Source organism: Zalophus californianus, chromosome 3 (assembly GCF_009762305.2).
Source record: "Zalophus californianus isolate mZalCal1 chromosome 3, mZalCal1.pri.v2, whole genome shotgun sequence".
Lineage (NCBI taxonomy): Eukaryota > Metazoa > Chordata > Mammalia > Carnivora > Otariidae > Zalophus > Zalophus californianus.
The window spans coordinates 149,138,140-149,165,814 of record NC_045597.1 but is presented as its reverse complement, the minus strand read 5'-3'; the positions used below and the strand labels follow the sequence as shown (position 1 = coordinate 149,165,814).

The 27,675-nt window shown below is 34.5% G+C and overlaps 1 long non-coding RNA gene across 1 annotated transcript in view; it reads right to left on the bottom strand.

Moving 5' to 3' along the window:
- The window catches only part of LOC113919285, a 62,729-nt gene extending 40,045 nt beyond the window's left edge, over positions 1 to 22,684 (bottom strand). Inside the window, exons 1-2 of the long non-coding RNA XR_003518935.1 lie at positions 22,494 to 22,684; positions 15,613 to 15,717 (exon numbers count right to left, since the gene is read on the bottom strand). This is a non-coding gene — a long non-coding RNA (uncharacterized LOC113919285). The remainder of the gene's footprint in view (positions 1 to 15,612; positions 15,718 to 22,493) is intronic.
- Positions 22,685 to 27,675: the final 4,991 nt, after the last annotated feature.

Genomic DNA, 27,675 nt, shown 5'->3' with positions numbered 1-27,675 from the left:
TGTAATTATCATTTCTTCATTCTAGTATACAGCATAATGATAAAACAGCATGCCTTGCTCTATGACCACTACAAACATTGTATTATATGTTTATACATATATTATATGTTGTATTATATGTATTATATGTATTATATGTATTAACATGATATATAGTATAATATAATGTAATAATTCCCAATATCTTTACAGAATTCTAAAGTTTGCAAGGTTCTTTCCAATGTAATCTTGCTAACATATGATCCCCAAAATATGCAATCCTCCAACATCCATGTGAGATAGATGTTATTAACATCAAATTATCAGGGCTCAGAAAGTTTATGTGATAATCTATGTGATAGATTTAGATATAATGAGGCAGAGCATGAACTAGAACCAGCATCTTCCAATATTATAACTTCTTTCCTTTGTAATATAGTTCAGTTGATGTCATACCCTGTATTTGTTTAAAAAGCAGTATTAACATTTTTAAGATTTTATATATATGAGATATAAGATATTTATAAGATATACACATATAAGCATATATACATTTATCACTGTAATAAAAGAATATCATGTTATATTATTATTATGAGCTTATAGTTAAAAACAGAAATATATATTTTAAAAAATGAATATTTCTTAGCTGTGAATATATGTACTAACACCCAGTAGAATAAAAACATGCAAGTTCTGTAGGAAGAGTATATAACAAATTTATATTAATTCATGATTACTAATTATCACTATGACATTTGAAAAAATAAAAATTTCTTAATTATTGATACAAAAGAAATATATTGGCTCACTTGTCTGTCTCAATAAATCCATTTATCCAAGAAATTTCTTGCTTCAAAATGAATGTAATATTCTGGTACAATCACTATACTTAATTTTAATAATTATTAATCATTAATTTTAATATAAGTATTCTTAGAAATAAATATGAGCCAACTGCATAGCTAATTCATAAAAAAATCATTCATACTTAAATATTCTCTTAAGTTTCTCTACTTTCAAAGCTGTTATATCACATATATGATTTCAAGATAGTTTTTCCAATTAAAACAATATTATAATTGGAGTAAGGATACTAAATACATTATGCAAAAGAATCAAGGCAACAAAGAATAAATACAATTTAATAGTATATTTTTTAGAAGGCTCTCAAAAAAAATACATTATCAAAGTGAGCAGATGTTATATATGTAGTGGATAGGAAATACAGTGAAGATATATTGTATACAGAGATTTCTCATATATGTTGCCTTTGATTTTAATGAGATAAAATGTAAATTAACATATTTACATAGAAATTATTTTGAAATATGATAGGAAATTCTAACAAAATTGTGTGTGGTTTGGGTTTTTTTTGGTTAGTGACACGCACTTCTGATTGGCTATTACCTATAAATACTGAATCTCGCTCCCATTATATTTAATATTTCTATTGACTTACAGTGTACATATAATAAAATATACCCATCTTTTGTGTTCAGTAAGATGACTTCAGGCAAATGCATTCAGTCCTCTAACCCACACCTCTTTCAAAACTGGCTATTTCCCATCTGAAGAAACTTCCCTCATGCCACTTTCCAATCTCTGACCCCATGCCATCCCTCACCAGAGGCAAACACTGGTCTAATTATAATTATAATTAGGTATATAATTATAATTAGATATATAATCATCATATATATATATATTAGATATATAATCACCATAAACAACTTGACCTCTTTCAGAAATTCTTATAAGTACAATCATATAGCATGTATTCTTTTGTCTGTTTTTTATTTCACTCAAAATAATGTTTTAGCCAATCATCCATGTTGTTATGTGTATCAGAATTTTTAAAATTTTTATCAATGAGTCATATTCAATTATATGAATATACCACAATTTGTTTATCTAGTCTACTCTTGATGGCCTTTTGGGATGTTTCCAGTTTTTGATTATAATTTAAACTACTATAAAAATTATTCATAAGTCCTTTTGTGTATATATATTTTCATTTTTCTTGGTTAGGAGGGGAATTGCTGGGTAACAGGGTAAATATATCTCAAACTTCATCAGAAACTGACAAACTTCTAAAAACGCGGTTGCAACATTTACACTCCCACCAGCAACATGTGAGACTTCCCCTTGCTCCATATTTTTGATTAATATTTTTAAATGACTGCCTTTTAAATGTAGTCATTCTGGTAGACATTTATGGGTATCTCAAAGTGGTTTATATTTTCATTTCACTGATGACTAATAATATTGAGCATTATTTCATGTATTTATTGGATATTTGTATATCTATGTGACGTGTGTTGAATTTTTTAGTTTTACTGGGTGTTATTTTTTTGAGTTGTAACAATTCATTATATATTTTAGATACAAATTGATATATATACAACATTTTTTTCTAATCTGTCTTTATTTTCTTAAGGCTCTCTTCTGAAGAGTAGTTTTAATTTGATGAAGTCCGAGTTATCAATTTTTAATATGCTTGAGATTTTCCTTTCCTTTCTAAGATAATTTTGCCCACTCCAGGCCATGAAGATAGTCTCCTATATTTTTTTCAAAATTTTTATAGGTTCAGATTTAACATTTAGGTCTATGATGCATCTCAAAATAGTTTTTTGTGTATCATGTGAAGTAGCTTTGGAAGTTTATTTTTTTCCTCATATGATATTTATTTATTCACTATTTCTCACTGAATTTTTCCCATCAAATTTTTCTGGTGCCTTTTTTACATATGAGTTGGCCATACGTGGATCATTCTATTTCTGGACTCTCCATTTTGATCCATCATTATGTGTGTCTATCTTCACATCTATAATACACTGCTTGAATTACTGTACTTTCATAGTAAATCTTAAAATCAAATGGCATCAGTCCTCTAGCTTTGTTCTTTTTCAAGATGGCTTCAGCTATTCTAGGACCTTTGCATTTTCACATAAAATTGGAATCACCCTGGTCCATCTCTAAAGTAGACCTTGATGTACTTTTGACTGAGGTTGTATTGAATCTATTGATGAACTTATAGGGAATGGCCAAGTTAACAATATTGAGTATTACACTTTAGGAACATAATATATCTCCCCATTTATTCAGGTCTTTTACAATTTCAGCATTGTTTTCTACTTTCAGTGTGGGAATTTTTACATATTATATGTTACATTTGTCCTTTTATCCTATTATAAATATTATTTTAAGTTTTCAATTACTTATTGCATATATATGGAAATACAATTGATATCACTGACTTTATATACTGAAACTTATTTTTTTATTTATTATTATTTATTTTTTAAAGATTTTATTTATTTGACAGAGAGAGAGAGCACAAGCAGGGGGAGGAGTAGGCAGAGGGAGAAGCAGACTCCCCACTGAGCAAGGAAACTGATGCGGGACTCGATCCCAGGACTGTAGGCTGAAGGCAGATGCTTAACCAACGGAGCCACCCAGGAGCTGAAGGTTTTTATTTTTTGATAATTTTTATAATTAATATTTTTGAGAATTTTTGATAACAACTTATGTCTGACTTGATTATTTTTGATAATTTTTGATAATAACTTACTTTTGATTATTTCAGTTATTACTTTTACTTTTGTAATTTATAGATTCTACAGATTTACAATAATCATGTTATCTGAAAAGAGGAATAATAAAACTCTCTACTTTCTCCCTATCCTTTATGCCTTTTATTTATTTTTCTTTCTTCATGTACTAAAACATCTGTAAAGTATAAATGGATATTGTAGGAGTGTACATCCTTTAACTGCTTCAGATAATGATCCTAGAAAGATAATAAGTATTTGCAATAGCCTTTCTCCCTTTGCATATTGTTTATTCCTTGTTTTCTGTTTTTTCTCTCCCAGCTAGCTCCTAAGGTCCAGAGCCAGGCTTTCTCTAATTTCTTTTAAATTGTTTAAAACTACAGTGCATCTCATTATCTCATACATATCCAGGCTGACTCTTCAAATTAATGGTAATGAATTCATCTATTTATCCATCTATCTAGACAGAAAGCTTACTTCAGCTTACTGACATTTTTAAATGCAATTCAAAAATTGTGTAACGATGGTACTACAATGATGCATACAACTGACCTTGAGTAAGGAACACACAATACACTGGATGGTTAGTAATAAAATCTGAGAATGCTAATGCTGACTCCAAGGTTATCATCCCTGTTCTAGATAATTCTTTGCAGAGACCTGCTTCAGAGACCTGTTCTAGTTATTCTTTGCAGAGACTTTGCAGAGATGATTATGGCTCCCAATAAAAAACAAAAAGTAAACTTATGAAGTATCCATGAAAATAATTGTTGAAAAATTTTCTTTTGGGCACCTTGCTTGATCCATGAATTCTGTTGTATATATTTTTTTTAACTCAGAGCATTTCAAAGACTTGGGTTACTGCTTGGGAATATGAAAGAAAAATTCCTTATACTTTTGTAAGTCAAGTAAGAAATAATGAAAAAAAGCTACTTTAAGGAAAAGATGTACATGAAATTCTAATAAACATTATGTTTACGCCCTTTATTTAGGCAAAAATGTCACATTACATTACATCCTTTAGGCAAATTAATTCTAACCCTAAGATTCCATTCCACCTCTGTCTCTATTTGGATTCCTGCACTTTCTCTATTTCCATTCCTTATGGCCATGACTATGAAGAAGTTCTTGGAGTTTGCCTCACATCAAAAGCCAAAGACATCCATCCAGTATTGTTTCATCTCTTCATTTACCTCTTGCTCTGAAATGCCCATCGTCTCAGTCTTCATCTATTCATCTCTGAAGCCCAGGTGTCCAGTTGTTTCTGCATTCAATCTGGGCACAGGGATCTTAGCTGAAGCTGAGAACTCTGGGGACAGTTGATGAGCATCTCTGAGTACATCAGTCATCAATTTCCTTTTTCTAATTAATATTAGAGCAAAACTGTGATGCTTACCAAGTCCTAATTATGTACACAATTTACTTTTATCCAGATTCTTTCATGAGCAAGATGCAATTTATAAAGCTCTACGTGTAACTGAATACTTTTTAGTGGAAGCAAAATTATATATTTAAATATTAAATTAAAGAATCTGACAAAAGGGAGCACATATCTGAAAAATTAATAGAAACTAAGTTGTAAATAGTTATATTTAATGTGAATATAGCACAAAATGAAAAATATGAAGATAAAATGTAATAAATTATAAAAACTACTGTTACTAAAAATATACACCCCTAAAAATGAATAATATTTTTTAAATTTTTTTTAAAGATTTTATTTATATGAGAGAGAGAATGAGAGACACAGAGCACGAAAGGGAAGAGGGTCAGAGGGAGAAGCAGACCCCCTGCTGAGCAGGGAGCCCGATGTGGGACTCGATCTCGGGACTCCAGGATCATGACCTGAGCCGAAGGCAGTCGCTTAACCAACTGAGCCACCCAGGCGCCCCATATTTTTAAAATTTTTTTGAGGAACCTCCACACTGTCATCCAGAGTGGCTGCACCCCCTTGCATTCCCACCAACAGTGCACAAGTTTCCTTTTATTCCACATCCTTTTTTTTTTTTAAAGATTTTATTTATTTATTTGAGAGAGAGAGAGAATGAGAGATAGAAAGCACGAGAGGGAAGAGGGTCAGAGGGAGAAGCAGACTCCCTGCTGAGCAGGGAGCCCGATGTGGGACTCGATCCCGGGACTCCAGGATCATGACCTGAGCCGAAGGCAGTCGCTTAACCAACTGAGCCACCCAGGCGCCCTTTATTCCACATCCTTGTCAACACTTGTTTCTTGTCTTTCATTTTAGCCATCTGACAGGTGTGAGGTGGTATCTCATTGTAGTTTTTGATTTGCATTTCCCTGATGATGAGTGATGTTGAGCAGTTTTTTATGTGTCTGTTGGCTATCTGTATGTCTTTTTTGGAAAAATGTCTGTTCATGTCTTCTGCCCATGTTTTAACTGCATTGTTTGTCTGTTGGGTGTTGAGCTGTATCAGTTCTTTATATATTTTGGATAGTAACTCTTTACTGTATATGTCATTTGCAAATACCTTCTCCCATTCAATAGGTTACCTTTTAGTTTTGTTGTTTCCTTCACTGTACAGAAGCTTTTTGTTTTGAGTAGTCCCAACAGTTTATTTTTGCTTCTGATTCCTTTGCCTCAGAAGACAAATGTCAGATGTCAGAGAAATTACTGCCTATGCTCTCATTGAGGATTTTTATGGTTTTAGGTCTCACATTTTAGGTCTTTAATCCAATCTGAGTTTATTTTTGTGTATAGAGAAAGAAAGTGGTCCGGTTTCATTCTTTTGCATGTACCCATCCAGTTTTCCCAGTACCATTTGTTGAAGAGATTATCTTACTCCCATTATATATTCACTCTTCCTTTGCTGAAGATTGATTGACCATATAATTGTGCATTTATTTCTGGGTTTTCTATTCTATTCCATTGATCTATGTGTCTATTTTTATGCCAGTACCATACTGTTTTAATTACTAGTGCTCTGTATATAACGTGAAATCTGGAATTGTGATTACCTCCAGTTTTGTTTTTCTTTTGCAAGACTGCTTTGGCTATTCAAGGTCTTTTGTGGTTCCACACAAATTTTAGGATTGCTTGTTCTAGTTCTGTGAAAAATGCATTTGGCATTTTGATAGGGATTGCATTAAATGTGTAGATTGCTTTGGGTAGTACAGACATTTTAACAATATTTGTTCTTCCAAACCATGAGCATGGAATGTCTTTCCATTTCTTTGCATAGTCTTGAATTTCTTTCATCAGTGTTTTATTGTTTTCAGAGTGCAGGTCTTTCACCTCTTTGGTTAAGTTTAATCCTAGATATTTTGTTGTTTTTAGTACAACTGTAAATGTGATTGTTTTCTTAATGTCACTGTCTGCTGCTTCATTATTAGTGTATAGAAATGCAACACATTTCGATACATTGATTTTATATCCTGTGACTTTACTGAAATCATTTATCAGTTCTAGTAGTTTTTTGGTGGAGTCTTTATGGTTTTCTATATATAGTATCATGTCAACTGCAAACAGAGTTTTACTTCTTCCTTACCAATCTGAATGCCTTTTATTTCTTTATGTTGTTTAACTGCTGTGGTTAGTACTTCCAGTACTATGTTGAATAAAAGTGGTGAGAGTGGAAATCCTTGTCATGTTCTGACCTTAGGGGAAAAACTCTCAATTTTTCACCATTAAGTATGATATTGGCTATAGGTTTTTCATGTAAGGCCTTTATTATGTTGAGGTATGTTCCCTCTAGATCTACTTTGTAGAGGGTGTTTATAATGAATGGATGTTGTACTTTGTCAAACGCTTCTTCTGCCTCCACTGAAATGATCATACGGTTTCCATCCTTTCTCTTATTGATGTGAAGTATCACATTGACTGTTTTGCAAATATTGAACCACCCCTGCAACTCAGGAATAAATCCCACTTGATTGTGGTTATGACTTTTTAAATGTATTTTTGGATTCAGCTTGCTAATATTTTGTTGAGGATTTTTGCATATATGTTCATGAGAGATACTGACCTATAGTTCTCTTTTATTGTGGTGTCATTATCCAATAATTGTACTACTGGGTATTTATCCAAAAAATACAAAAACACTGGGTGCCTGGGTGGCTCAGTCCCTTAAGTATCCAACTCTTGATTTTGGCTCAGGTCATGATCTCAGGGTCATGAGATCCAGCCCTGCCCAATGTGTAACCTGCTTAAGAGTCTCTTTCTCCCTCTGCCCCTCCCCCCTGCTTGCACATGCACTCTCTCTCAAAAAAAAAAGAAAATACAAATGACTACCAGCAGTCTTTGTAATTGACAATTATTTCTTTGAAGAAAAATATATAGAGGACATCAAGAAATACAGAACCAAAGATGCAAAGGATCTGTACTCAGAAAACTATAAAATACTCATGAAAGAAATTGAAGAAGACACAAAGAAATGGAAAAACGTTCCATGCTCATGGATTGGGAGAATCAACATTGTGAAGATGTCAATGCTACCTAGAGCAATCTACACATTCAATGCAATCCCCATCAAAATACCATCCACTTTTTTCAAAGAAATGGAACAAATAATCCTAAAATTTGTATGGAACCAGAAGAGACCCAGAATAGCCAGAGGAATACTGAAAAAGAAAAGCAAAGCTGGCGGCATCACAATTCCGGACTTCCAGCTCTATTACAAAGCTGTCATCATCAAGACAGTATGGTACTGGCACAAAAACAGACACATCGATCAATGGAACAGAATCGAGAGCCCAGAAATGGACCCTCAACTCTATGGTCAACTTATCTTTGACAAAGCAGGAAAGAATGTCCAATGGAAAAGAGACAGTCTCTTCAACAAATGGTGTTGGGAAAATTGGACAGCCACATGCAGAAGAATGAAACTGGACCATTTCCTTACACCACACACAAAAATAGACTCCAAATGGTTGAAAGACCTAAACGTGAGACAGGAGTCCATCCAAATCCTAAAGGAGAACACAGGTAGCAACCTTTTCGACCTTAGCCGCAGCAACTTCTTCCTAGAAACATCGCCAAAGGCACGGGAAGCCAGGGCAAAAATGAACTATTGGGATTTCATCAAGATAAAAAGCTTTTGCACAGCAAAAGAAACAGTCCACAAAACCAAAAGACAACCGACAGAATGGGAGAAAATATTTGCAAATGACATATCAGATAAAGGGCTAGTATCCAAAATCTATAAAGAACTTATCAAACTCAACACCCAAAGAACAAATAATCCAATCAAGAAATGGGCAGAAGACATGAACAGACATTTCTCCAAAGAAGACATCCAAATGGCCAACAGGCACATGAAAAAGTGCTCAACATCGCTCGGCATCAGGGAAATCCAAATCAAAACCTCAATGAGATACCACCTCACACCCGTCAGAATGGCTAAAATTAACAAGTCAGGGAACGACAGATGTTGGCGGGGATGTGGAGAAAGGGGAACCCTCCTACACTGTTGGTGGGAATGCAAGCTGGTGCAACCCCTCTGGAAAACAGTATGGAGGTTCCTCAAACAGTTGAAATTAGAGCTACCGTTCGATCCAGCAATTGCACTACTGGGTATTTACCACAAAGATACAAATGTAGGGACCCGAAGGGGTACGTGTACCCCAATGTTTATAGCAGCAATGTCCACCATAGCCAAACTGTGGAAAGAGCCAAGATGCCCATCGACAGATGAATGGATAAAGAAGAAGTGGTATATATACACAATGGAATATTATGCAGCCATCAAAAGGAATGAGATCTTGCCATTTGCAACGACGTGGATGGAACTGGAGGGTGTTATGCTGAGTGAAATAAGTCAATCAGAGAAAGACATGTATCACATGACCTCACTGATATGAGGAATTCTTAATCTCAGGAAAGAAACTGAGTGTTACTGGAGTGGTTGGGGGTGGGAGGGATGGGGTGGCTGGGTGATAGACATTGGGGAGGGTATATGCTACGGTGAGCGCTGTGAATTGTGCAAGACTGTTGAATCACAGTTCTGTACTTCTGAAACAAATAACGCAACATATTTTAAGAAAAAAGAAAAAGAAGAAGATAACAGGAGAGGAAGAAAAGGGGAGTATGTCAGAGGGGGAGACGAACCATGAGAGATGATGGACTCTGAAAAACAAACTGAGGGTTCTAGAGGGGAGGGGGGTAGGGGGATGGGTTAGCCTGGTGATGGGTATTGAGGAGGGCACGTTCTGCATGGAGCACTGGGTGTTATGAACAAACAATGAATCATGGAACACTGCACCAAAAACTAATGATGTAATATATGGTGATTAACATAACAATAAAAAATTAAAAAAAAATTTAAAAAAAAAAAAGAAATACAGAAAGGATGCAATTCAAAAACTGATACATGGGTGAAATTTCACCCTGTATGCTGAACAAATTGTCATTTGACAGTCATATTTTCAGCCATAGCACATCACTCCCACTGTCATCCCTCTATCATGGGGCCCTGGACTCAGAGCCCTGGCTATTCTCTCTAATACTCATGAAATGATCCATGTATGTGGTTTACCTGGCTTTCAATTCCCTTCATCATCCACCCATAGACCTTTAGCTTTCCCCTTCAAAAATATTTGATGATATGTCAGTTAGACATATTACTTAGGAATAATAAATTATGAGAGTTAACTGAAGTGTAAAATGCTGTACTCTAGGAGTCATGGTGGCTAGAACAAAAAGAGCTCTGTCCCAAGGCTCTGCTATTTAAAAGGTGCCAAAGTCAAAATAATTTTTAGAAGACTGAAATATTTTGAGGTTCCTTCTGTTTTATTAAATAGTCCACCCATACTTTTCCAGTTATGATATCAGCAGAGCTGGATGAGATCAGAGCACAAGATCAGAAACCTTGGACTCACTTTGTTATCAAAGGCCACCCTCATTTCCCTTTGGACCTCACCCATTCCTCATCCTATATCATGTACATAAATACTTAGCTCCACGTATTTGAATATACTTGCCTGAGGAGATAATTTGCTTCATGAAAGAAATGTCAACAACCTACATTTTAGACCATAATACAGTACAACAAGATAAATCTCTGTGAATTAAGTTTATGTGCATATTATGATTCAGGTTAAAGTGTATGTATGATAGAGATATACAAGAATACTTGAAATATTAAATATTTTTGCAGGTAAGGCAGGAAAAGAGTGCAAATAATTCTGGTTGCTTTATTAGACCAAGAGCAGCAAACTTCTTTCTCACAAACTAAATGCAGATTTGTCAACACAGCAGTGTTTATGAAAAAAAATTGAATCAACTGACAATGATAGAAAAGTCTGAAATTTACATAAAATGTACATTTCCAGCTTTTCTTAATAAATTAGACCCAACAATAGGAGACCACATTGCTGCTTTGTAGTGAATGGAAAATGTTTTTTCTAGTTCTCCACAATTATCAGCCTCTTTTAGTTACACAAAAGATGACTATATTTCCCTATGGGCCTAGTATAGTCCTTTTATTTTTTTTAAATATATTTTTTTAATTTTTAATTGTTATGTTAATCACCATACATTACATCATTAGTTTTTGATGTAGTGTTCCATGATTCATTGTTTGTGCACAACACCCAGTGCTCCACGCAGAACACACCCTCCTCAATACCCATCACCAGGCTAACCCATCCTCTGACCCCCCCTCCCCTCTAGAACCCTCAATTGGTTTCTCAGAGTCCATAGCCTCTCATGGTTCGTCTCCCCCTCCGATTTTCCCTCCTTCATTCTTCCCTTCCTGCTATCTTCTTCTTTTTTTTTTTAACATATAATGTATTATTTGATTCACAGGTACAGATCTGTGATTCAACAACACAATTCACAGCGCTCACCATAGTACATACCCTCCCCAATGTGTATCACACAGCCACCCCATCCCTCCCCCCAACTCCAGCAACCTCAGTTTGTTTCCTGAGATTAAGAATTCCTCATATCATTTGTATGGAACCAGAAAAGACCCCGAATAGCCAGAGGAATGTTGAAAAAGAAAAGCAAAGCTGGTAGCATCGCAAATCCAGACTTCAAGCTCTATTACAAAGCTGTCATCATCAAGACAGTATGGTAATGGCACAAAAACAGACACATAGATCAATGGAACAGAATAGAGAGCCCAGAAATGGACCCTCAACTCTATGGTCAACTAATCTTTGACAAAGCAGGAAAGAATGTCCAATGGAAAAATTCTTCTTCTACATTTATTTTGTCTTCACCTTATTTTGGTGGGGGGGTGGGAGCTGATGGTTACTGACAACTGAAATGGAGTCATTTACTCATTCTTTAAGATAGACACTCCCCTACCCCTTACAACTTTATACTAATGACAGGTAACTTTTATTGAGCACCGATATAATGTAATGTAATGTTATTTGTGTTTTATATTTAATCCCTGCCACAGCTCAATGATATAAGTACTGATATAATTAACATTTTATAGATTTGGTAATTTTTCCAAGGTAATTCACATAATTATCATAACCATTAAAAATCTATTGTTTAGCTTGTTATTTTATGTTTTTAATAATAACTATATTTATATACTTTATATTGTATTATATATATTTTATATTATATGAGAAAATACTCTTTATAACCAAGCAGATTTAAATAAGTAAAGCATAGATTCCATGAGTTATCAAAGATCACATTGTCTAGTAAAGGAAAGAACCGGGTCGTAGACTCAGGTGGCCTAATCCCAAATCCAGACCTATTTCATGGAAAAGCTTGATATAAAGCAGTAGTGTCTTGAAATTAACAGTAATAAAATTCTTTAAGATTGAATTAGCTTAGTGTTGGGCTGTCATTCTGGACATATTACTGATAAAAGGAATGTGTACTAGATTATTAAATAGTTTAGTGACTGTTGAAAACTAGTCTAGGAGATGGTAGGTTATACTGATGTTCTACTTCTCAGATTAATGAGACTTGGAAGAAGCCTGTTAAAAGCTCTGAACCTAATCAGTACACCCAGTCACACATTCTTCAGCTAATGAAAAAGCATTCTATTGAATGATTTTTATTTTTATCCATTATTATTAAAATGGAGGAGGAATGTATAGAAGAAAATTTTAAATCAGATCATTGGAGGCATATTTTAATTCTAGACCAGACCAAAAAGTTGGAGCCCTTTCTCCCTAAAAAAGAAATAAAAATAGTATCTCAAGTATAGCTATTCCATACTTAAAGTTTTATGGTACGTGGCAGGTTGTGTTTTCTGGAAAACAAACTCTGAGGCAAAGGTTTGTGTACAGAATGTTTATCAGGAACTAAACATGTAGTGTAAAGGAAGGAGGCAGAGTTGTTCAGAAAAGGAAGCAGAGTTGCAATCAGGTCCAAAAGTCTCCTCTAACCCCACCGGGGAGATCTGATGCCAAAATGGCCTGTAAAAGTTGTTTGGTGTCAGAATCAACCACTGGATCCCTGCCACCCCAGGAAGGAACTGACCTTGGATAAAGCATTGTTCTACACCATTATTACATTGTCCTCAAACTCTTTTTTTTTTTTTCTATATTTATGGTATTGGCTGAACTCTGGTAAAATGTTAAAGCTGTGAGAGCCAATATCCTTGCCTTTTCTCTCAATTTTAATAGGAATGTTTCTAATGTGTCAATATTAAGTTGTCTATCCATGGTAGATTTCTGGTAGGCACCATTTTGAAATTAAGACATTCCTAATACGTAATTTGTTATAAATGTATGTTAAATGTTAGCAAATGCTTTTTGAACATTTATTTAGTTGGCTATATGCTTTTCTATTCTCATCTATTAATGAAGGTTATTTTCTAATGATGAGGCTCTGTAGCTAAACGAATTAATTGGCCTGATCTTTCAATTTGCCATACATCCACACTCTTTCCATGGCCTCATTATAGAGAAATTTATTTCCCTACCCCCTGACTTTGGGCTAGGCATGCCACTAGGGTTTTGTTTGTTTTTGTTTGTTTGCTTGTGCCTGTTTTTGTTTTGACAGTTTTAACCAATAGCCAGTAGGTGGAAATTAGTCTGTACCCTTTTGGACCCTAAACTATAAGATTTATTGTTTTCACTTGCCCTCATGTGCTCTGCTTCTGCTATGAGAAGAACATGCCCTCCCTAACCTGACAGCCCAAGGAGAATGAGGATGGGAAATACAGGAAGTGTTATTAAATCACATATGATTTTTGTTTCTATTTTCAAAAATAAAATCAGTCTACATTTCTCCTGTGTGCTTGTCTGTTTTTGATATCAGGGAACACTAAACTTCTAAAAGGTTAATGTGTCATACAAAATTCTGTAAAGGTCTATGACAGTTCATACAATGTTGCCAATCATTTGGTTTTATGAACCAAAGCTTCCTAATTTTTATCAGTTACCTTTATCTTTTTTATTTGCTTCCTTCTAGTCTTTTGAGTTTGTTTTTTAATTCTGGTTATTATTTTTGAGCTTCTTAAATTTAAGAATATACATTATTCTCTGAGAACTGTATTGGCCCCTTATATACATTTTGTTATTTACTACAATTCAATTTAAATAGCTTATTATTTTTATTATTTCCTCTTTAACTGAAGATATGTGTAGAATACATTTTTTCACTTGTAATGGAAAATAAACTATGTGTATCTAGTTCATCTCTTTGTATTGCCTTTTTCCAGAAAATATAACATATTTTTAATGTATTAAGATTCATTTTGCTGACTTCTATATGTTAAATACTATAAATATTTCAAATATACTTGAAAATAATATGTACATTATATATTGTTTCCTGAATTCATAATTCCATATGTTACACATGTATTTGTGTATAAATATACCCTCATAAATACATTACAGAAGCTTTTAAATTATGACATTGATATTCTCTGATATTTCTCCATTAATTTTTCTATCATTAGGGGCTATTATAAATATATTTATATTTTCAACATATAAGATTTATTACTAGTAATATATGTATATGTTTAATTACATGATAAGATATAATTATAAAGAATTAAGTAGTTTATATAATTTAATCCTTGATAACAGATATTTAATATTTTTACTATGTAGTAATGAGTAAAGATAAAATTACACAGTGACCTGCCATACATTAAATATACAATTTAATTGGATTAAGGAAAAGAACTGTAGATGATGGAAGATGTAATTTGACTCTTTTTGCACATCTGTTTATACTTTTTTTTAGTTTAGTCCAGGACAGCCTAAGTATGATGGGCACTGATTAATACATGTGTCCTTGTTACTACAAAGATAGACATTATAAAAGAAAATGAATATTTCTCTAAGTGCTGTCACATTCAGATGAAATAATTAAACAATTTCAAAACTTTTTGCTTCTGAGTCCTTGTTCCTTACTCAAACATGGGACCTGACACCATAAAAAACAGTCTTAAATAGAGGTGAAAAATGCTTTCATACCTCAAATTGTATTTTCCTCATCATGATTGAATGCATTGGATTTTAGCTAATAAGTCCAATCTCTTTAATATGTAACTTATGTGAAGCCTTTAATCATCTCCTAATAAATTGACCAAAAAATTTAAGAAACAGATTTCACAAAGATGCCAATAATCTGATCACTCTTGGCCTCCCCTCACCAATACCATTGCAACAGTAGATTTATCCATGTTTAATAGCACCATTCTAATTCATAGGACTCACCACACAGAAAAAAAAAATAGTCATAGATCTGTTAAAGGCAGTATTACTGCCAGTAACCAATGTCCACTGACCACTTACAAGCACTATCAGTAAAATGTGTTATGTACAAGAAATGCAGTCCACTCTTGATTAATTATGTTAATTGGGGTCAAAAATAGCATAATCTGTTTGAATCTAAAAATAAATTCTTAATGTTTCATTATGCAAATAACTCTCTTTCCCAATCTAACCTTTTAATAGACTCTAACAAGTTTTACTTTTCTTGCGTGTAAAAATTTGAAGGGCACGTCATCTTTCTGCCTTTATCAACCTCTGGGTGGAAGCCTAAAATCAGTTATATGACCTTGGGCAATCAGATGATCAGGAAAATGGCCTTTATATCTCCTCTAATCCCTCATGGGATGAGCAAAAATATAAATAAGTGGCACATCTCTCAGGTAAATTTTTTAACAGACATAATTTGACTCACCTGTTCCATTCAGTATCTCACTGTTTCTCACAGAATACACTGTATGACAGGCAGGTTGGCCAACAAGGTTCTTTGATGTTCTGTTGCACATTTCAAATGTTCCATCTGGAAGAGGGAGAGGATAGTAACCAAGGGGAATAGAAGTAAAGAGAACAGGCACACATGGGAGTGAAATACTGAAGAGGAGAAAGATACCAATAGATAATTGGTTTAATGATTGTTTGTCCATCACTGCCCCAGCAAGTTTACTGTATTTCAGGGAATGGTATGCTCAAGCAGGAAATCACTCCCCCTACAGTATAAGATTTAAACTGCTCTAAAGGTTTTCCTGAGGACCAGCCTCAAAGCTGTTTGAATAATATATCCCCCAAGTTCTTTCCTGTTTTGGGGCCTTTTTATCTGTTGTCTCTCCTGAAATGCTCCTACTCTCTTATACTTCACTTAACCCATTCCCTTTCCAATATTCAGGTTTTAAACCATATATTTACCACCATCTCATCTAATATAGTTCAATAGACCATTCAATGTGTAGCACAATACCCCAGGGTCTTATCAAAAACAGAGGTAACTATCCTAACAGCAGTCATCACAATGTGAAATTATATCATGTAGTTGTTCACTTGTTCATTTTCTATCTCTATTCTGATATATAAGGTATTTCCGCTGTGTATGGCACCAAATTGATGCCATTAAATGTACAGTGAATAAATAAAAAGAACCAAAAAAAGGTGACTTGCTGAAATAGAGGGATTACCTTGTTCACTACCAAGCTTAAACCTTACTGGCGGTGACCACACACTGGGTTGGTGGCAGAAAAATCAGAAGTACCATTACCCACTGGGTGAAAATCGATAAAATGTTGAGCTCTACAGATATAAGAGATCATGTCAGAGAATCAGACTTGACGGTATAGAACTACATTTTTATAGTTTTAAAGTAAATATGAAAAATTAAGTAATTCCAGTCATATTTATGTTTCTTGTGATTTTGAATATTGTTCATAATAGTATATTTACTTTTTATTAATATGACTAGTTGTCTAAAAATTTAATAATGACTTTGGAATGAAGAGAACAATGCAAATGTGACATATTTAGTAGATATAAAGCCAAGAAATTGATTCCATTTTGATATTTATCTCAAGATTTTAACTTGCTCCCTAGTGAGTTACAATAAAGAAATCGCTATAAATTTTAATCTAAAAAAATAGTTTGCTTTCAATTTTCATTCCCAGACAATGATGGTAGAAAAAGGAAGCTATACTTCATTGGCATTTTATTTTAAATCACATCTACAATGACTCTGTATGATAAATATTTTGATACTTTTACTCCTGGAATTATTTATAATACTCTTTTTTCTCATGGACGATGGATCTCAATTTAAATTGAAATTTGACATTTCATTTACTTGGTTAAAGTAGCTGAGATTAGATGTCATTATTCAAATAGACTTAAAACCCATGGGCAATAGGAGACATAATAAAAATGGGAGCATTCATACTGCAGGAAGACCTTGCAGCTATCTGAATGTCTGTTGGGCATACTGTAGGATGATTTGAAGTAATACTGTAGCTTTAATGCAAACTGGACATGTCTCTAACATTTCTCTACAACTTCAATAAACATATTTACTTTAAACTATAAAATAAGTTAATATTTTTCTTAGCATTAACATAGAATATTGCTTTGTCAAAAATTATTGAAAGTATTGTCCAATTATTAGTACAATAGAAAGTAACGAGGCCAAAAACAGAGTTAGGATTATATAACATATTTTAATAAACTAAATATTAGTGATCATTCCAAATACAAATCCACTTAGTATATAATTTTAATCAATATTCACATATTTCTTAATTTTTTTAATATAAGTGTATAAGTTTAAAGTGCACAGCATAATGATTTGACTTATATTTATTGTGAAATTATTACCACAGTAAGTTGAGATAACATCCATGATCTCATATATACAACAAAAAAAGAAAAAAATACATCATCCTTGTGATGAGAACTCTGAAGATCTACTCTCTTAACAACTTTCATATATACCATACAGCAATGTTAACCATATTCATCATGTTGTGGTCAAAAGGTACAAACTTCCAGTTATAAGATAAATAAAATAAGTACAAGGGATGCAACATACATATTTATTACTTTTAATAGAATTTAATTTTAAAAAATATGTTTACAATATTTAATTAGAGAAAAGGTCTTTATTTCAGTGGATATTCACATTTGAAGTTGTCTACTTTTTTAGGTTTCATTCCTTTAGTCTTAATTATATTTGGTTTTCTTTTGGGAGAGTTGCCCATTGAGTAAAATGCCTGGTTTTTATTTATCATAGCATATATATATATATATATATATATATATATATATATATTTAACTTGGTTTCCATTTACTATTTATCTTATTTTAATTGCCCCTGCCAACCGATTTCCTTATCACCTAACACTGAAATCTTGATTATTCCTTCCCATGAGTCACTGAACATAGAATATACTCCTCTGTCTAAAAATTCCTCTCTTCCAAATTTTGTTTATATTTTAAGAAGCCTATGCTTCACTAATCCTTCTTTCTTATAGTACACAGACTTCCTTATTCTGAAAATCTCAGTGTCTGTACATTTTATAAAGATTATTATCTTTTGCTTTTTATTTTTCGTTAGGGGTGTATGTGTGTGTGTGTGTGTGTGTGTGTACTCTCTAAAGTCTTTGTAACAAAAGCATACTTTCTATTTCTCCAATATTTTATTCAGGTTCAGTATAGTGATGTGCTCATTTATTAACTAAAGACAATCTCCAAATAATACTGTCTGTGAGTTTTTGTGTGTGCACACACATAACATGATTTCATTAGGTATCCAGGAATGTTCTTGGAGTGACATATCTCAGAAATGTTACATAGGTTTTCAATATCTAACTCTTGCAGAGCTGGCAAGAAAAAGAAAGATATAATATAAAGATGTGTTCCAGCCTTGTTCAGATGTGGACTCTGAGTCAAGATCTAGAAGAATTACTGACCACAGAAAATATTTTCAACTGCAGATTATGGCATGTGCTTGCATCCCAAGATTACAGTGATATGAAATCACCCTTAAACTGCCAGAGAATTCATTTCATTTCTCTTAGTTGATTCTTCCAGTATATAAATCGTACCTCTTATATCCTTATACATATGATGCCAAAATTATTATTATAAGAATCCTACTGCATCAGAATTAAATTCCCAACAGAAAAACAGAAGAATTATCATTACTGTTATATCTTTCTATCATGTCTTTTTATCATATATGTATTCAGAATTTACCTCCCAAATAGTCTATCTGGCATAATCAAAATAGGTAATTTTTCCTCATAGGTTCTTATTTCAAGGCAAGTAATAATTCTGTGAGTTTTCACATATCCTTTTCAGTTCCTTCAGATTTTTCCCAAGAATTTTAGTCTACTGCTTAAACATATTACTGGTCTACAGAAAAGCCAGTAAGACTCACTACAATTTATATTTTTTAAAAATGTTCCTCCCCTGAATTTTTTTAAGTACCTCTCTAATATTTCATTTATTTTATTCATCTTAAACATTTTTAGCTAATTTAATTTTTGAGTAAGTACTTTTAAAGTTTATATTAGCACTTTATCCAAAAATGCATGGAAAGAAAACAACAGTTTCTATTGAAGGTGATCTGTATCTTTGATGAAACTTGATTTTATAATTTTTTTCATTCTTTGTTTATATTTTTAATTCTGTATTGAATTATAATAAATATAGAAGAAAGTGCACAAATCATAAAGTAACAGCTTAATGAACTTTCACAAAGTGAACACAACCAGCACCTGGATCAAGACACAGAACACCAGCTCCCAGAAAACTCCCCATATGCCCCTCCCAGTCATTGTCCTTCCTTCTTCCCCCAAATAACCACTATCTTGACATCTAACACCATACCTGAGTTTTGTCTGTTTGGGAACATACTGCAAGTGAAACATGGATGGCCCTTTCTATTCCTTGGTTTTCATTCCTTGACATCATCCCCTCCAGTGACATTTACCCTCACTCCACCTCCTGAGATCTTGCCATCTTAATAACTACTCCACCTCCAACATCTTGTTTGCAACTATTCCACTTTCTGATCATTCACATATGATATAGTAACTTTTGTTCAGAATTTCTTTGACCTTGTCCCTATGAAAACATCAGGTCTACCATGTTCTCACTGTCCATTATTTCTCTTGTGCCCTCAATCCTCCTCGCTCATCTTCTCAACCATCATTAACTCCCTTTCTTTCTTTTCATTCCATTGTATTCACTAGGCAAAACCAACTAAATTTAAACCCAACTTAACCCGCACCTGCCCCCAGAGTTGTGTGTACCTACAAGAAAAGCACACATTGTGCTGACTGGTCTCAGTGTAAATTCAAGTCTTCAGATCTCAAATTGCACCACTGAGCTTCCCAAGTAAACTTTATTTCTATTCTCAGAAACAAAGATTTCACACTTTTGCTTCACTCTTCAAGCTTCTCATATCCCCTCCCTTCTCCCATTCTCAGCTCACAAACTGGACTCATATTTCATGGAGAAAACAGAAGCAGTAGATAATAGTTTCCTCAGCTTCTTACCACCAAATCTTCAACTTACCTATCTGTGCACCCATGTCCAGGTTGCTTCTTGGTGCAATGTTTGATGTGTCCCTTCCCCTCTCGGAATCCAATCTCTCACTTGAACCCTGCATCTCACCTCTTCCTGCCTTTCAAAAGCCCCTCTCTAGTAACTCTTTCCTCTATTACACTATCAACTTCTCCTTCTACACTGGATCAGTCCTACTAGTATATAAATATGCCTCAATATGCACCATCTTTAAAAATGATAAGACTCTCTTTGATCCCTCATCTCTCTCTAGCTACCACCCCACTTCTTATCTCTGCTTGATCAAACTATGATGACCACCTCTGCATCCTGATCTCCTGTGCTCCCCTTCACCTTCTTCAGCCAAGTGCCCACTTCACTATCGAAACTACTCTTGTCAAAGTCACCAGGGACCACCATGCTGTCAAAGCAATGGTTTCCTTCCAACAACTCATACATCTGTTTTGTTTCAGACTGGTCTCTTTCCTGAATTTCCCACTAACAGGGCCTACTCAATATAAAACCATGATTTCTAGTAGGAAACTCCATCCATCTCACTTATGTATACTGAGTCATATCTGTTCTGTTTAGAAAAACGTCCCTTGTCATTAACAGGTTCATAGGAGAATATCAGCTATTAATTATCTTAACTCCTAACTTCTCAAGTTTAACATGTCCAAAACCAAACTCTTTACCCTTAACACTGCTCCTTCTCCAGACTCTACATCTCAGTTAAATGGCACTATGACAACCTAGCCACTCAATTCGAAAACCTGCTCGCTCCCATGCTTTCTCTTACCCTGCTCTCCATATTGCCACACCCACAGTAAGCAAGTCCTGTTGCTTCTACTGCCAAAACATGTCCTGAATCCAACCATTTCTCTCCATAGCTCTTGCCTTCACCCTAGTCCCCATCACTACTATCTCTCACCTAGATCACTGCAACAGGATCTCCCAAATCCTTTTCACTGCACTTAGAATTAAAATCTAAATCCCATATTATATATTATATAATCCCATATATGATCTGGATCCTGCTTGCCTCTTAATTTACCCCACATTGCTCTCTCTTTCCTGCACTTACTTCCATTCAGACACAATGGCTACATTTCAAATGTTTCATTTTGTTTGGGAAAGTCTGAAGGTATCTGAATTTTCCCCTTAATATTTGCTGTTGTTATTTTTGCTGTTATTATTATTGCCTGAGGTTTAGAGGAGTGTTTCTTTTTCTTCAAAGGCTCATAAAATTAGGACACATCTTGAGATTGTTAAACCCATACTGACTATCTCTGGAATATACTACAACCTTTCAATATGTGGATCCACACTTCCTTGATTTCAGGAAAGCTCTCTTAAGTTATCTCTCTGGGTATTTTACTTCATTTATTTTCTCTTCTTTAAGGACACAAACTTAATATCTTGTATCTCCTTTTGCTTCCACATCAATTATTTTTATTTTATTCTTCTTAAAATTATTTTTGTTCAGTTAACTTTTCAAACACATTCCCCCTGTTGCTTTGTTTTCATACATATCCTTCCCCCTCTTCCTGTAGTTAATATGAGCTCATTTTTTCTTTCTTTCTTTCTTTTTTTTTTTTTAAGTAGGCTCCACACCCAGTGCGGAACCCACGACCCTGAGATCAAGACCTGAGCTGAAATCAAGAGTCACACACTTAACCAACCTGAGCCACCCAGGTGCCCCTGACCTCACTTTTTGTTTTAATGTTTTTCTTCCTCCTCTTTCTTGAGCACCACTCCTTTTTCATCTTCTATTGTCTTCTTATTTCACCCTTGAACCTTGTGTCTCTTCCATAAGATCATTATGCATACAGACTGTGCATCATTCAGTTCCTTAAGCCCAGAGACAACTGCATGGCATGAGCTTCCTTTCATCCACGGCAACATTATTCTGCTGTGTACTCTTCATCCTCCTTTGGTTTACAATAGATCTTCCTTTCCTCTCTCCCTCTCTACCCCCCTTATCTTCCTTCCCTCCACCCCCTCCACCCTGCTTCCTTTTTCCCTCCCTCTATCCGTCCCTCTGGGTGTGGCTGGTACTTTAACCCTCTTCAGCTCTCAAAGACCTAAAATGGCTAGTAGCTTCTAGAGGCCCCTCTTCCAAGCCACATTCACAGGCCGCTGGTTGCCAAAAAGGCAGCTCTTCGTGTTTCCTTCCATAGCCCCCCTTCGCTGCCACTCTGTGAGCTCAGACAACTTTCAGTGGCTCCCGCACCCCATACAAGTACCCTCACCTTATTCCAGACAGGGGTCCATGAGGTTAGTTCCTTAGATTATGGTGTTCTTTGCATAGTGCGTGCTCCGCCAGTGCTGTCTTTGCTCTGCCCTCCACGAGTTGTCTCTCGGACTGACCTTCGGCAGGTCACCTCCTGGACGCGCGCAGTCCACGTCTTCTGTCAGTCACATCCTCACTTACAACGCTGTGTGTTCCGGACCCGCGCTTCTGACGTCGTAGGTCAGACCCGCACTCACGACATGGTTCGTTAGTTCCGCGCGTCTCACGTCATCGATCCGACCCGCACTTACGACTGTTAGACCCGTGCATCTGACACCGTCAGAGCCGCCAATCCAACGTCGTCTGTCGGATTTACATGTCAGACGTCATCCTGGTTCTGCGTGTCGGTCAGTGTTCATTTTGTTATTAGTGAGGTACACCACATACAATCAACTCAAATTTTTAAGTTTTATGTCTGCTTGTATTAGCTGCTGAAATCTATATTGGTTGATAAAATCCATTATGTCCATGAACATTTACGTGAAAAATGACTGAGGTGGGGGTCAAAGAAGTGAGAGAAAATGAGTTCTAATGTGAATGTTGAAAAAGAATTGTCTAAAGAAAACCTGTGAGGATACTTTAAAAAGTTAAAACATCTCAATTTGCAATTTGATATTTTCGAATCGGATTTTCATAGACTGAGGCAGACATTACAAACACAGAACTTGCATTGTTTTATGGATATAATATATGGCATTTTATGTAGGCAAAAAAATTCTACCCATTTCCTTACTTACGTGGAGAAAACGATGTAAAGAAGGAGACACAAATCCCTACAAGTACTAACACCTATGAGACTTTTACTTTTTACTCTATTTTTATGAGTTGTCAGAGAAATCACACTCTGTGATATTTAAGAAATAATGAAAGGCATCCTGAGGATTACAGTTGTCCATTGTTGTGGACAGGTTGGCGGCATGGTTTCCTGGAAATATTTTTTTAAAGATTCTTTTATTTATTTATTTGAGAGAGAGAGAGGGAGGGAGGGAGCACAAGTAGGCAAGCAGTAGGCAGAGGGAGAGGCAGAAGCAGGCTCCCCACTGAGCAGGAAGCCCAATGTGGGGCTCAATCTCAGGACCCTGGGATCATGACCTGAGCAGAAAGAAGACTTAACTGACTGAGCCACCCAGGTGCCCCAGTTTCCTGGAAATATTTTAAAAGCAAAAGCATTGTAAACATTTTGTATTCACTGCTGATTCTTGCTACTAGTTGCCTTTTAGTTTTATTTTCTGACTAGGAATTCCTACCCTAAATGTTAGAGAAATAAAAGTAATATTTTCACTATTAGTCAAAGATATGTATTAATACTTAAGATTAAAAGTAACCATTTTTTGTTCTAGATACTGTGCTTCACTTGAGATTATAAATGAAATTGCATTCATTTGAAATATATAGAATATTATAATCCTAAACTATGGCATAATTTCCTAACATGGTATTATTATATGAAGTTTATAAATTTCCTGATAGGAATACTTGATTTCCTTTAATGTGACTAAGTCATTTCTCAATTTCTCTGAGCCTGTCCCCCCCAATAAATAATTATATGATAAAATAAAAAATGATTTATTAAACAGGCATGTTCTAATGGAAATAATATTTTTCTTGTCATAGGTTTTTTAAATCTAGATATAAATACCTATCATGAATACCAAGACTTCTTAATGGAATGTCTGTCAACATTGACCAAGTGATTCATGCATTTTTAGAATCACAGGAAAGATACCTAAGTGAATAAGAAATGCAGAAGTCTCTGATTTATTTTAATCGCTTTATATATTTTGGATTGAATTATTTAAAAGAAACATGTTAGCATTTAGTTCATGAAAAAAGTTCGATAGCTAACTTACCTTGGTATCTTGTCTCAGATACCTTATTTTGTAGTCACTTTAATGTCCATTTATTTTCAGCTAGCTATTTGTTTTCCATTCATAAAATATTTTACTCCCATAAATACTACCTTCATTAAAAATTTTGCATCCTTCAGGCCATAGATGATACAGACCCAATCTTCTCCTCAAAAAACAATCAATTTAAGAGTATGTTCATGAACATAAAACTTTAAAGTACTAACCAAAACTTTACAAAACAATTATAGAAAATAAAAAGTCCTCTGTAAATTTCCCCAAGTATAAAAAGATAATTATATGAAATGATGCTTCCATTGAAGTGAAAATATTCCGAGGAAAATCATAATTCTAATTTGCTGGATGCAAGATTTTATTTTTCAGGTTGTGAGAGAGGGTGAGTTCAGCCAGCACATGTAAAGCACTTACTATGTGCCAGAGACTTTAAAGGGCTTTGAATTTATATGTATTGTAGTCTTCATAACAATGTTGTGACATAAATACCATTATTACCTCTTTTTACTAATAAGGAGATAAGTACAGAGAGGTTAAATAACTCAGCAGTTATCATACAACAAATAAATGGCTAAGCCAGAGTGCAAACCCTTAGATCTAGATCCAAAGCTTCTTTACTGAACTACTGAGCTATGACATCAACTCACATATATTGGATTGAAACACCCATATTTTAGGGACTCTAAGATACTCTCATGCTGGCTTTTTATTTTTTTAAGATTTTATTTATTTATTTGACAGAGAGAGTGGGAGGGAGAGCACACACAAGCAGGGGGAGTGGCAGGCAGAGTGAGAGGGAGAAGCAGGCTTAGGCTTCCCACGGAATGGGGAGCTCAATATGGCTCCGTCCCAGGATGCTGGGATCATGACCTGAGTGGAAGGCAGATGCTTAACCTACTGAGCCACCCAGGCATCCCTGGCTCGCTCTTATTGTTACCACAATCAACAGAATTTTTCACACAACCATGTTATGTCAGCCCCTTATCCAATTAGGAATTGTAATCTTATAAACGACAAACTTTGGTAACATGTATTCTTATTTTAGAGAGGTTAAATTGTGAGAGGCAATGCATATAAGAATTTATGAGATAGAGAGATGGTAGTATTTAAATATATTTAAATATGCCTTATTAGTTTTGATAGGACCAGACATTTAACATTTTCATAGAACCTGTTTCTCCAAGCCTGTTTCAAGTCTTTGCTCAGTGTTCACCATCAGTGGCACCTTCTGGAGCACTCTAATTTAAAATTTCAATGTCACCTCCCACCCACAGTATTCCTAATTCAGTATGCCCTGCTGTGCTTTTCTTCCTTTTTATAGTTTTTATAATTTTGTAACATGCAACAGATATAATTAATTATGTGTATCATTAATATCTGCCTTCACTGATCACTGCCTCTTTAGAATATAAAATCCTTGAGGGAAAGACTGTTGTTCACTGGTGTATATCTAAATGCGTAAAACATTGTCTGGTACATTACAGGAATTCTTTATATGTATTTGTTACATGTTCAGAAGAATCAATCAGTAAATCATTAAAAAATAAATTCATACTGTATGATCAGTGTTCCTGTAAAACATGACCAGAAAGACGTTTTTTTACTAACTTTTATCTGGAATGTATTTGTACAATTTTCTTGTGTAGAAAAAGTGTGCACTTCTATGTATTTAATGTAACATTAAAACTGCCAATACAAATCATCAGTGATCATCTATAGAATAATTCTTCTATTAGTTTACAATCTGATTAGGGAAAAGTCATTCACTAAGCTGAACAGTGAAAAAATAAACCAACTGACACATTTACTTAATGTCTCTGAGCCTCAGTTTCCCCATGTATAAAATGGAGATAGAAATAGTACACATTTCATAGAGTCATCATGAAAAATATGTGACATAACTTACATAAAGCATTTTTAAAAATAGTGTTGACTATTATGCTGTTACACAAGAAAGGATGACAACTCCATCCGGATGCTTATTTGAGAGATATTTATAGAGGCACCTTGATTTTTTTCTCAGGTTCACTTAAATAGATTCACTTAGCTATTGATTACTTCCCTTTATTTTTTTTTTTTTAAGATTCTATTTATTTGACAGAGAGAGACACAGCAAGAGAGGGAACACAAGCAGCGGGAATGGGAGAGGGAGAAGCAGGCTTCCCGCAGAGCAGGGAACCCAGTGTGGGGCTTGATCCCAGGACCCTTGGGATCATGACGTGAGCCGAACACAGACGCTTAACCACTGAGCCACCTTGGCACCCCTACTTCCCTTTAAAATATCTTAGAATGGCAATATATAACATATGTAAATAGACTATATCTGTCTTTATCACAATATCCTAACCAAACTGCAAAAATATACCGCATGAACATTTGTTTTCCCCACCAATAAAATATCACTAGTCGATCTCATGCTAGTTGAAAATGATGTCTTTGAGACCAGTAGACATCAAAGGTGTAAATAATGTAGATTCTACTTGCAAATGTGTAGTACAATTATGATAAAATCATAATCTGATTTGTATAATAAACAAAATAATTTTTCCAACTTTGCCATGGTAGATCAACACCAATTTGGATGATGACATCATACTGTAGTCCCTAAACTATTCTGAGAATTTAAGGATGAGGAGCAACTTATTACATCTCATACAATGAAAATGATACGATTGTCTTAAGAATTTGACAACCCACAGTGAAAAAAACCTGAAAAATGACTCTACAACAGATCTGATTATATTTTTATGTAAATTCGACATGGTCACCATTTTGAATTCTTTGGATACAGAAAGACACAGAAACAATTTAACAATTAGCCTGTAGGAAAAAAAACAGACAAAACTGTTCCAAGCTTTCAGGACTATGAAAAGAAAGATAGCCCATTTGGCATATAAAATACTGTTTATTGACCCAGTTTTATAAGTTTATCAATCATCAGTCCTCTTAATACCAGAAATTACACAAGTTGGCTGATACTTTAGTGCTCTAAATAAGTGTGATCTTTTTTTTGTATAAATATTCCATAATGCTGTGATTCTCAAACATTGGTATATACTAGAAACAGGTGGAGAACATGTTTAAAATGCTGATTTTCTGTACAATTTCAACTCTTGTGATTCAAATTCAATAGTTCTGGCTTGAGGTTTGGGAGAATTTATATTTTAATAAGCAAACTCATTAATCTTGGTGCTGTTGATGATAGACCACACTTAAAGCAAGACTGCACTAAGCCTACTATTCAAAAATTTAACTTTTCTCGGTACAAAGAAACAAGAA